Genomic DNA, 9,284 nt, shown 5'->3' with positions numbered 1-9,284 from the left:
TATACAGGACACACACACACATATACAGGGCCATCCCGGGGGAGGGGGGGTAAACACACACACACACACACACACACACATATACAGGGCCATCCCGGTGGGGGGGTAAATCAGGGCAACCAAGCTGGGCCCTGTGCTTTGGGGCGGTCCCCCCCCCCCACCAGTGCTACCCCCACCCCCGCACAGGCTGGTATGCCCCAAGCCCTGCACACCCCTTGGGACGGGGGTGTGTATCTGTGTATGTGTATACATGTGTATGTGTGTGTATGAATATACTGTATATCGGGTTGTCAGCCCGGGTACGTGGTAGTGTGAAAGATCCCGCGGGGACGTGGGGGCAGGTGGGGGTGGAGCAGGGCCCTGGCGGGGCGAGAGCAGGGCTGCGCAGAGGCCCGCTGCCACTTGCCCCCCCCCCCCCCCCGCCACTCCACATCCAGCCGCTCGCCACCCGCGTGGGGGTACACATATTAAAAGGTTGAAAATCCCTTCCGTCTGTGCGTGTGTACATATATGTATACATATAAAACACATGCATACATATACGTGTGCACACCGGCATCTAAACACATATTAAAAGGCTGAAAATCCCTTTTGTGTGTGTGTGTCTGTGCATAACACACGCATACGTATATGTGCGCGCACATGCATAGGCCACGTATATACCTGTGTGTGTGTGTGTGTAAAAAGGCTGAAACCCTTGCGTGTGTCTAGACGTCCGCACGTACGTACTGAGGGGGGCCGGAGCGGGGGGGGGGCGCGCAATGGCCGATCGACTTGTCGGTGATACTACACCGCCGGCAGAGAAGGGGTTAAAACGCGGAGGTGCGACATGTGGGGGGAGGGGGCCGCCGCCCGCCCCGGGGCTCTCCCCCGCGTGCGCACCGACACCGCGGCGCGGCTGCGCGCGTGAGCACGCTGCGCACGTCCCCGTGCGCGCGCAGGCGGCCGTTGAGAGACGCTGCGTGCAGGGCCCGTGCCGGCGGTTGTGTCACGCGTGGTCCGGAGCGGGCGGGGCGAGGCGGGGCGGGGCCGGGCACGTCCCTCACGTCCCGCATGAGCGAGCGGGGAAGGCGCCGCCGCCCGGTCCCGGCGGGACGCGCTCGCTGCCAGCCCTGCCCCGCGGCGCGCACGCCGCTCCCTCGTGCCGGGCCGGCCGAGCCGGGCCGGCCGGTGCGGCCCGCGGGCGGCTGCGAGCTCGGAGCCGGGGCCGGGCTGCCGGGGGGAGAGCAGGCCCCGGGCCCCCTTCTGCACCCCTGCAGCGGCTGAGGAGGGAGCCCAGCTCGCCCCAGCCTCCCTCTCTACACACGCACATGCATCTGTGCATACCCGTACATGCGTCTAAGCACAGATATACACACATTTCTACATCTAAGCACACACACATGCATCTAAACATTCACATACATGCATACATATGTGCACACGTGCATCTAAGCATTCACATACATGCATACATATGTGCACGCGTGCATCTAAGCACACATACATGCATACACACACATGCACCAGCATATACACACATGCGTACGTGTCAGCACACATATACACACATTCCTACATCTAAGCACACACACATGCATGCATATGTATGTATACACATGCATCTAAACACACATGCACACGTACATCTAAGCCGGGGCGGGCAATTCTTGCAGGCGGAGGGCCGCTTGCCGAGTTTGGGCAAGCCACTGAGGGCTACGTGATAGGCAGCCCAGGGCAGGTAAATATTAATTTTCTAAATTTGGGTTGGGGGGGCTCGTGGGCTGGATAGAATGGCCTGGCAGGCCACATCCAGCCCACGCCCCGCATTTTGCACACCCCTGATCAAAGCACACATACATACATTTATCTAAGCATATACATACATGCATACATATGCGTACGCGTGCATCTAAGCACACCTACCTACATGCATATACACATATGCATACATGTAAGCACACCTACAGATGAATAGGCACACATATATGCACACATATGTATGTATATCTACTTGGGGGTCCATAAGGTACAACTCTACCCTGCCTTCTAGTAATAAGAAGAGAGGACTGATGCTTGTATGAACGCAACTGATTGCCTCCAACAGAACAATAATGCAGGGCAGGGGTCTGTATTATCCGTCCATTCAGGAGAGAAGGTAAGCACCCTTCATTCTCTTTGGATCCAGTTGTGAACACAGGGCTTCAGCCAACCCCATCCAAATGTAGTGGTACACTCAGCTATCAGCATGTACAAAAGTCCTTCTGTTAACCTTGAGGAGCTTTGGGTCAGGCCTGGATTGAAAAAGGCACACGTGACAATCTCTCATGCAAACCAATAATAAAAAATGCAGGATAATGGAGGGGGAACCCAGCAGCTCTTAATACTGTCCTCGGCAAAGTTAGTTTCCTGCAGGATTAATGACCGATTATGATGAGACTCAGACCACAACCTAAAAGGCCCTTAAGGGTCTGGGCTCCCAAGGCATTAATGTACAGGAAATGTCCTGCACCAACCTAGTTAGCACTTAATTTCTAAATGGATGGGTTTTTCCCAGGGCCGGATTAATGCCAGTGACCTTTTCCATTGAAAACCATGCATCAACTTGAAATACAACTGCCTTAAATCAGAACAACGGCGGGGAGGTAGATGTGGATTAGCACTGCAAAGGAGGGTAGGGAAACACAATTAGAGAAAAGTCAGGAAAATATACCTAAGTTGTGAGTGGCACGCTGCCAGCAGTCCCAAAGGCACTTCTGCTAGAGTTTTAGCAAGAAGCAAATTGGCAATATTGGGCACCAGGAGTCTGTTTTAATAGCATTTAAAATAACAAATTAAGCCATTCTGAGGAACAGGCTCAACTATATTTCAAGTGTTAATTAGTTTTACACAATGTGATTCACCCTCCTTTTTCTGAATATGTGTCTTTTTTGTAATAATGTTGTAGAGAATATATATGTCATTGGCCTCAGGTTGTTTTGCAATAAAAATACAGTTGTGTTTCTAAAAGGTGACTCAGAGTGATACAGAAAGCATGCCAGACCCACCCCCCAAAAAAACATTTCTAAAGGTAAAAACTGAAAAACAGTACAGGAGTTGGAGGACTTGGCTGGTAAAAAGGAAATCTTGTGTGTTTTGTGCAAAGGGAGTTACTGGTAGCAACGTTGAGGATGGGGGGTTACGTGGACCAGTAAATTAAACTATATCTTAATGCACATCTAAATATAAATTATGTATATTCCTTGCCATATGCGTAGGATACTCATCCTATAGCTGCAAAGTCCCAGATTTTGCTTTGGTCAGTGGTGACAGGGGCAACAGATCTCTTCCATCGTGCCATTGGTTAAAGAGTTTCCCAGATCATTTTTTCCTAAGAGTCAAAATGAGTCTGGAAATAGTTTATATCGTGTCTGGAATGGAGTAGGCTGATCAGATGCTTTCATCACAACTAACATATAGTAGCACTAGCGTCGGTACTATTCCCATTGAATCAGTATGGCTAGACACAGAGGTTGCACATAAACCGGGTTAAGTGAGCGGAAACTGGTTTAAACCTGTAACAGAACATAAGTTCAGTGGGCATAAACCAGTTCCAAAATGGCCCAAACCGGTTTGAGATAAACCTGGTTGAATGTAGTATATCAGACTTAACTGATTGAAAGCAAACGGGTTTATGGAACTTCTGTCTCAGACCCCTTCCTGGTTTAAGTTCAACCAGAGTCCCCCAGCATCCCAGCATGCTGTGAAACCCTGGGTTGGGCTGTGCTGTCTAGTGCAGTGGAGCAGGGCTGGCCTCGCCCCTCTGCTCCCTAGCCAGAGCAGGGCTGGGGATGCCCACCCCCCTAACTTGAAGGGGTCAGGGAATAGGTTTATTCCCCACTGCTTCCCATGTCCCATCAGCATGGACCCCAGCCAGGGTCTGCCAGGCAGCAGTAGCCCCTGCCAGGCATTTCTCTGCTCACTGTTCCAGTGACGGGGGCATGGCCAGCCCTGGCAGCAACATGAAGCAGATGGAGGCAGAGGTTTAATTCCCCTCTCCATCCCCTGTCCCAGCAGCCTGGACCCCAGCCGGGGTCTGTCTGGCCGGAGGACAGCAGCCTGTGTTAGGGCTCCCCCCACCCTCTTTGCTGCTGCAGGGATGCTGGCTGACATGGGTCCACTAGGTAAAAGGGGCAGGGAGGGGGTTTATTTCCCCTCACTCTTCTCCCCCTGGGACCCCAGCTGGGGTCTGCTTGGCCTGAACAGAACATCCCCTGGCAGGCATTTATTCCTCCACCCCCCATCGCCCCTGGAGCAGTGGGGACCATGGCCAGCCCCAGCAGTAGCCTCAAGTGAACTGGCCAGGGAGGGGTTTAATTGCCCTCTCCGTGTCCCACTGGCATGGACCTGAGCCGGGTTCAGCAGCCCGTGTTGGGTCTCTACCCCATCGCTGCTGCAGCAGCAGGGGTGGTGGGCATAGGCAGAGGCTGACTGGCATGGCCCCTGAGGTGAAGGGGGCAGGGAGGGGGTTTATTCCAGTGCTCGCCCTGCGCAGGGAGCGATCAGCAGAGGTAGCGGTCAGGGCTAGCAGAAGGAGGTGGTTCCCCAGGGGCAGGGGACACAGAGGGGGAATAAACCTCCTCCCTGCCCCCTTTGCCTCAGGGGGCCATGCCAGCTGCCCAATGCCTGGCTGCACACCTGCCCCTGCAGCTGCGAGGTGGGGGGAACCCTGACACAGGCTGCTGCACCCCAGCCAGGCAGACCCCGGCTAGGGTCTGTGCCACTGGGACAGGGAATGATAACCCCCTCCCCGTCTCCGTTTACTTCATGCTGCCATAGGGGGTGGCCGTGGCCGTGCCCCTGCCAATGGAACCACAAGGGTGGGGGTGGGAAATGCCTGGCAGGGGTGGCTTCCCCTTGTCCCTCCAGGCACACCTGCAGGCCAGGGTGGGGGTTTAAACTCCTCCCCAATCATACTCAGGCCTGCCCCCCCCCCCAGACAGAGCTTCCCTGCAGCCAAGGGCTCGCTCTGTCGCCCCCAAGCTTCTGGCCTTAGCCACTGCAGGTATGTGCCTACATTTCTTGAGTCAAAAGTGAATGTATGTTCACTTGCAAATTTGTTCAATCTGCGCAGGTCAGACTAATCAATGCTCTACTGAGATCCCTTCTGACTCAAACAACATCTATGAAAACCTGCAAAGACTGAATCAATTCAGACTCTGTTTTTTTTAATGTCTGTCCCTAAAAGTTTTCCTTTTATATGACCTTGAAGGGAGGGGGTGGGGGGGTTGTTTTTGTGTCTTTATGATTTGCAAAATTTCTTTCTCCACCCCCCCGCCTCCCTTCTTATGAGTGTTTGGCCTTTTGGGTTTTTTTGTGTTTTTTGCTGAGAAATTCAGCATCTGTTTATCCTGCTTTTCCTAAAAGACTTTACAGATGACTGCAGAGCTGGTAATGTGACGACGCCGTAAGAACCCTGGAAGCAAAACCTGGCTGAATCCAAAGTCATATCCCCTTGCACTTAGTTTGCATACAAATTATCAAACCCTGATTTTTTTTTTTTTTAAAGTGCAATCTAAAGTTCGGCTCACATCTAGGCCCCTAAAGTAACAGCCTGATTCTGCAGGGTGCAAAGCCCCAATTTCTCCCGCTGAGATCAAGCAGCAGACACGGGTCGTTGTTGGCAGGACACTCCTGCTATGCTGAGTCACAGAAGTTGACAGAGCAGAAGAGAAACGACCAGTTTCTGGAAAGGAACTTCTCTCTAAAGTCCAGCCGCATGACGACCCAGCTCCCTGTAAAACTCCACGCTTATCGCATGTGTAAATAGGCCATTGCTTGCAGCTTCCTTGATATAAGAACCGCGAGCCCTTCAGCCAATTCCCTTTTAGGAGGGGCAAGGTTGGAAATCCCTCCGTGGTGACCATCTGTGCATTACTCACACCACAGTCATGCTAAATTCCCAGCATGTCACTTGAGGTGAGGGAAGCCTCTGCTGAGAAAAAGGGAAGAAATTCCTCTCTGCCACTGAGTCCGAGGGACTGGAAAACAAGGGAGGTAGAGAAAGAGGCAGGAGGAGGAATAAAAATAAGATCTATGATGGGACATTTGTGAAAGAAAGATGCATGTGGTTTGGACCCAACAGACTTCCCGGCCGTGCATGTGGTTTGCCAGATCCCATGCTTTCAATCATAGCACCACCGGAGTAAAAACAACACTGCATGGGCTACTTCTCTTTCATCAGCTAAGAGAGAGACCACATTAGCCTCTTCTCTAATGCAGAAACAGATGCCTTGTCCCTATCTCTGCCATTTCGATCATGTACCCCCCCCCACACACACACACATACCCCCGCTCTTTGTTGATTGTAAAGGTTTCTAAGGTAGCATTTTAAATTGTACTTAGGGAAGGGGTTGGCTACAGGGTCTGACTCTGGGGGGTCCTCCTTGCTAGGTGTTATTCTAGGGGAATCATTTGGAGCTATTTTCATTTAAAGGAAAAAAGAATGACAATGTTCTGTTCAGATGCTGTCAGTCGCTCCCAGCTTCACCCATGGGAAGTGGTGGTCTTCCCCGGAAAGTCAAGTCTGAGCCTAACAGCCCACTGGGCTGGCACAGGTAATGCATGGCCAATGCCACGCAGCGTGATGAGTCGGGCATCGCCACTCCCCAGGCTGAACGGCACGTGACCATTCGCAGCTAGGTGCCACAGGGCAGCCTGTGGCCAGAGGGAGCCTCAGTAATCACCCTGTTGCCCACCACATCTCCTCCCCTGAGAACAGATCTCGTGAAATGGGTGCATTTGCAGAGGGTAGAAGTAGGCCCAGATCAAGCAAAGACCCCTAATGCAGGAAGACAGAAACCCAGTCGGAAATAACTATCCGGCTCGGGAAAAGCTAAGCTTTTAGTCCTGATCTTGTACACAATAATCACTCCCTTTCTCCCCTTCTAGCTTAAGGATGTTGTTCTGTGTAAAATACTCTGTGGCAGAAATTAATCCCTAAAGCAACACCGGACATCCAGTTCCTGTTAAAATGAATGTGAATGGATGTTCAGCATCCATCTGGATGTTTCGAATATCCCATCAAGGTCAGGAAGTGCTGCTGGGTGGCCAGGACTTTTCAAACCAAGCCTCTTACTAAGATGCCCAAACGCACCTTGAAATGCCTCGGGGTATTGCAGCCTGCTAGCCTAAGGCATACACAGCAATACATATTTTTCTCCTGTTAAAAATAAACTGGAAGCTTTACTAATATGCAAGGACTGCATGATGAAATTAGGTTCATGATGAAATTAGGTTCCAGACCCCATTGGATTTCAAGCCAGTCAGCTCCTTAGAAAACACTAGCCCCAGTAATATAGTCTTGGTCGACATGTTGAATTCTCTCTCTCCTGTCTCTGCTTTCAAAAAGACGCGAGAGACCTAAGCAATGAGCCCAGCATCCAGCCCCAATTTGTACATGCTCCCCTACATTTGTAGAAGCCCGAATCGGACTTTGTACTTGGCAACTAGCTTCCCTCTCTCTGATATGTGAAACCAAAGCTGAATTGTCCAGCCCTATGGAGGAACCTGGACCTCCTTATTCCTTCCTAGAGGAAGAAAATCTCTCCAGCGATCATCATCCATTACTTAGAAACAAAGAACAACGGTGAAGATTTTGGAGTTCTGACTCGTATTCTCATTCCCAGCAGAAAATTACAAGGCAAGCATAAGACACGTCCAGGTTCAGTGGTCTGAAGACTGGAGGTCAAAAAGTCATCCTAACTGACCCACTGGATCGACTAGATCTCTACTGAAATGTCTTACCAACTCCAGCCCTGCGTCACTTAGAAGTTAAAACGCAGGCTTAGTTCCATAGGCAACAACACACGTTTAGCGCACTGTTTGCCACAATAAAAACCAAATCCATCAGAGTAACACAATCATAGAAAGGCAGGGCTGGGAGGGACCTCAGGGGGTCATCTAGGCCAACCCCCTATTCAAGGCAGGTCATCCCTGTCTAAGCTGTTCCAGCTCAGTGTTTGTGGTATATCTGCTATTAACTATTTCCAATATCAGAGATGATAATATGCAAAGTCTCAGTGACTCAGGGGGTGCTTTACATATTTATCACTGCATTTCTCTGGAGTGAACAATGTTTTTGCTGTGCGTGCAGGGCGACATCAGGGCATAATGAGAATATTATACCAAACCCCATCCCCGGAAAAATGGCTCCAGGAGCTGACCATACAGCTCACAATGAGAAAATACCAGTGCCAGGCTAATGTGGAGAGACATTATCATATCAACAGGGGACAACTGTAATTAGCTTGGGCTATACTTACAGAAGCAGTCCAGTGTCTGAATAATGTTGTTACAAGATACTTAAAGCCAATGTGTTTTCTTCCAAATCCAGGAGAAGTGACTGGCAGTAATATCATGAAGTTGCAGAAGAGGAAGGCAGGAAGACTAGGCAAAGATACGGTGCAAGTACAAGCCAGGCGACCAGGGAATGAAGCTCAGATTTTGCAAAATGCTTCAGCATGTACATGCTTAAGTGCTTAGCTGAATAAATGCTTGATTTCCTATTGCAGCTCTCACAGTGGTTCACTGCCAACTCCGGAGAGTCACCAAGCCTCTCTGGGGCCCGGCTCTGCTGCAGTTAACTAGACTTCTAGGAGTCGATAGGAAACTGCTGACCCCAGTGGAAGCAGGACTCAGTTGCTCTACCAGTAAAATGGGAATAATAGACCTGTCATCCTAATTTCAATTCCCGGAAGGAGAGTGGAACAGATAATCAAACAGTCAATTTGTAAGTAATTAAAATACAGTGAAGCAATAAGTAGGAGCCCGCCTGGCTTGTCAAGAACAAATCATATCTAACAAGCCTAACTTGCTCCTATGACCTGGTAGTGCAGGCCCTGCTGATGGGAAGAAGCAGTAGATATGACATATCTTGACTCCAGCAAAGCCTTTAAATCGGTCTCACTTCACATGCCCATTAGCCATCTAGGGGAACAATGCCTAGAGAAACAATTACAAGGTAGGTTGGAAAACCATATACAAGAGTAGTGATCAGAGGCTCACTCCCAAAGTGGAAGGATTTATCAAGCAGGGAGCCACAGGGGTCTGTCCTGGGTGCCATGACAAAATGAAGAACACACTTCCTACATTTGCAAAAGACACCAAGGTGGGACGGACTGCAAGCACTTTGAAGGACAGGATTAGCAGCCTGAGCGAGTCTGACAAATCAAAGAAACAGTATGAAACCGACAGGATGCAACCGAATAAGGACAAGTGCAAAGTACGGATGATCAATCAGTTGCACAAATAGAAAATGACTTGTG

The 9,284-nt window shown here is 50.5% G+C and overlaps 1 long non-coding RNA gene across 1 annotated transcript; it reads left to right on the top strand.

Moving 5' to 3' along the window:
* The first annotated feature begins 617 nt into the window (after positions 1–617).
* Positions 618–8,734, top strand: LOC149865457 (uncharacterized). Its single transcript, XR_016442149.1, has 3 exons — positions 618–721; positions 2,033–2,137; positions 8,354–8,734. It is a non-coding gene; the product is annotated as an uncharacterized LOC149865457 (long non-coding RNA).
* Positions 8,735–9,284: the final 550 nt, after the last annotated feature.

This window comes from Crocodylus siamensis, chromosome 4, assembly GCF_052110815.1.
Source record: "Crocodylus siamensis isolate JL-2025a chromosome 4, ASM5211081v1, whole genome shotgun sequence".
Taxonomy (NCBI): domain Eukaryota; kingdom Metazoa; phylum Chordata; order Crocodylia; family Crocodylidae; genus Crocodylus; species Crocodylus siamensis.
The sequence above is the reverse complement of the archived record's forward strand: the minus strand, read 5'-3'. Positions and strand labels throughout refer to the sequence as shown.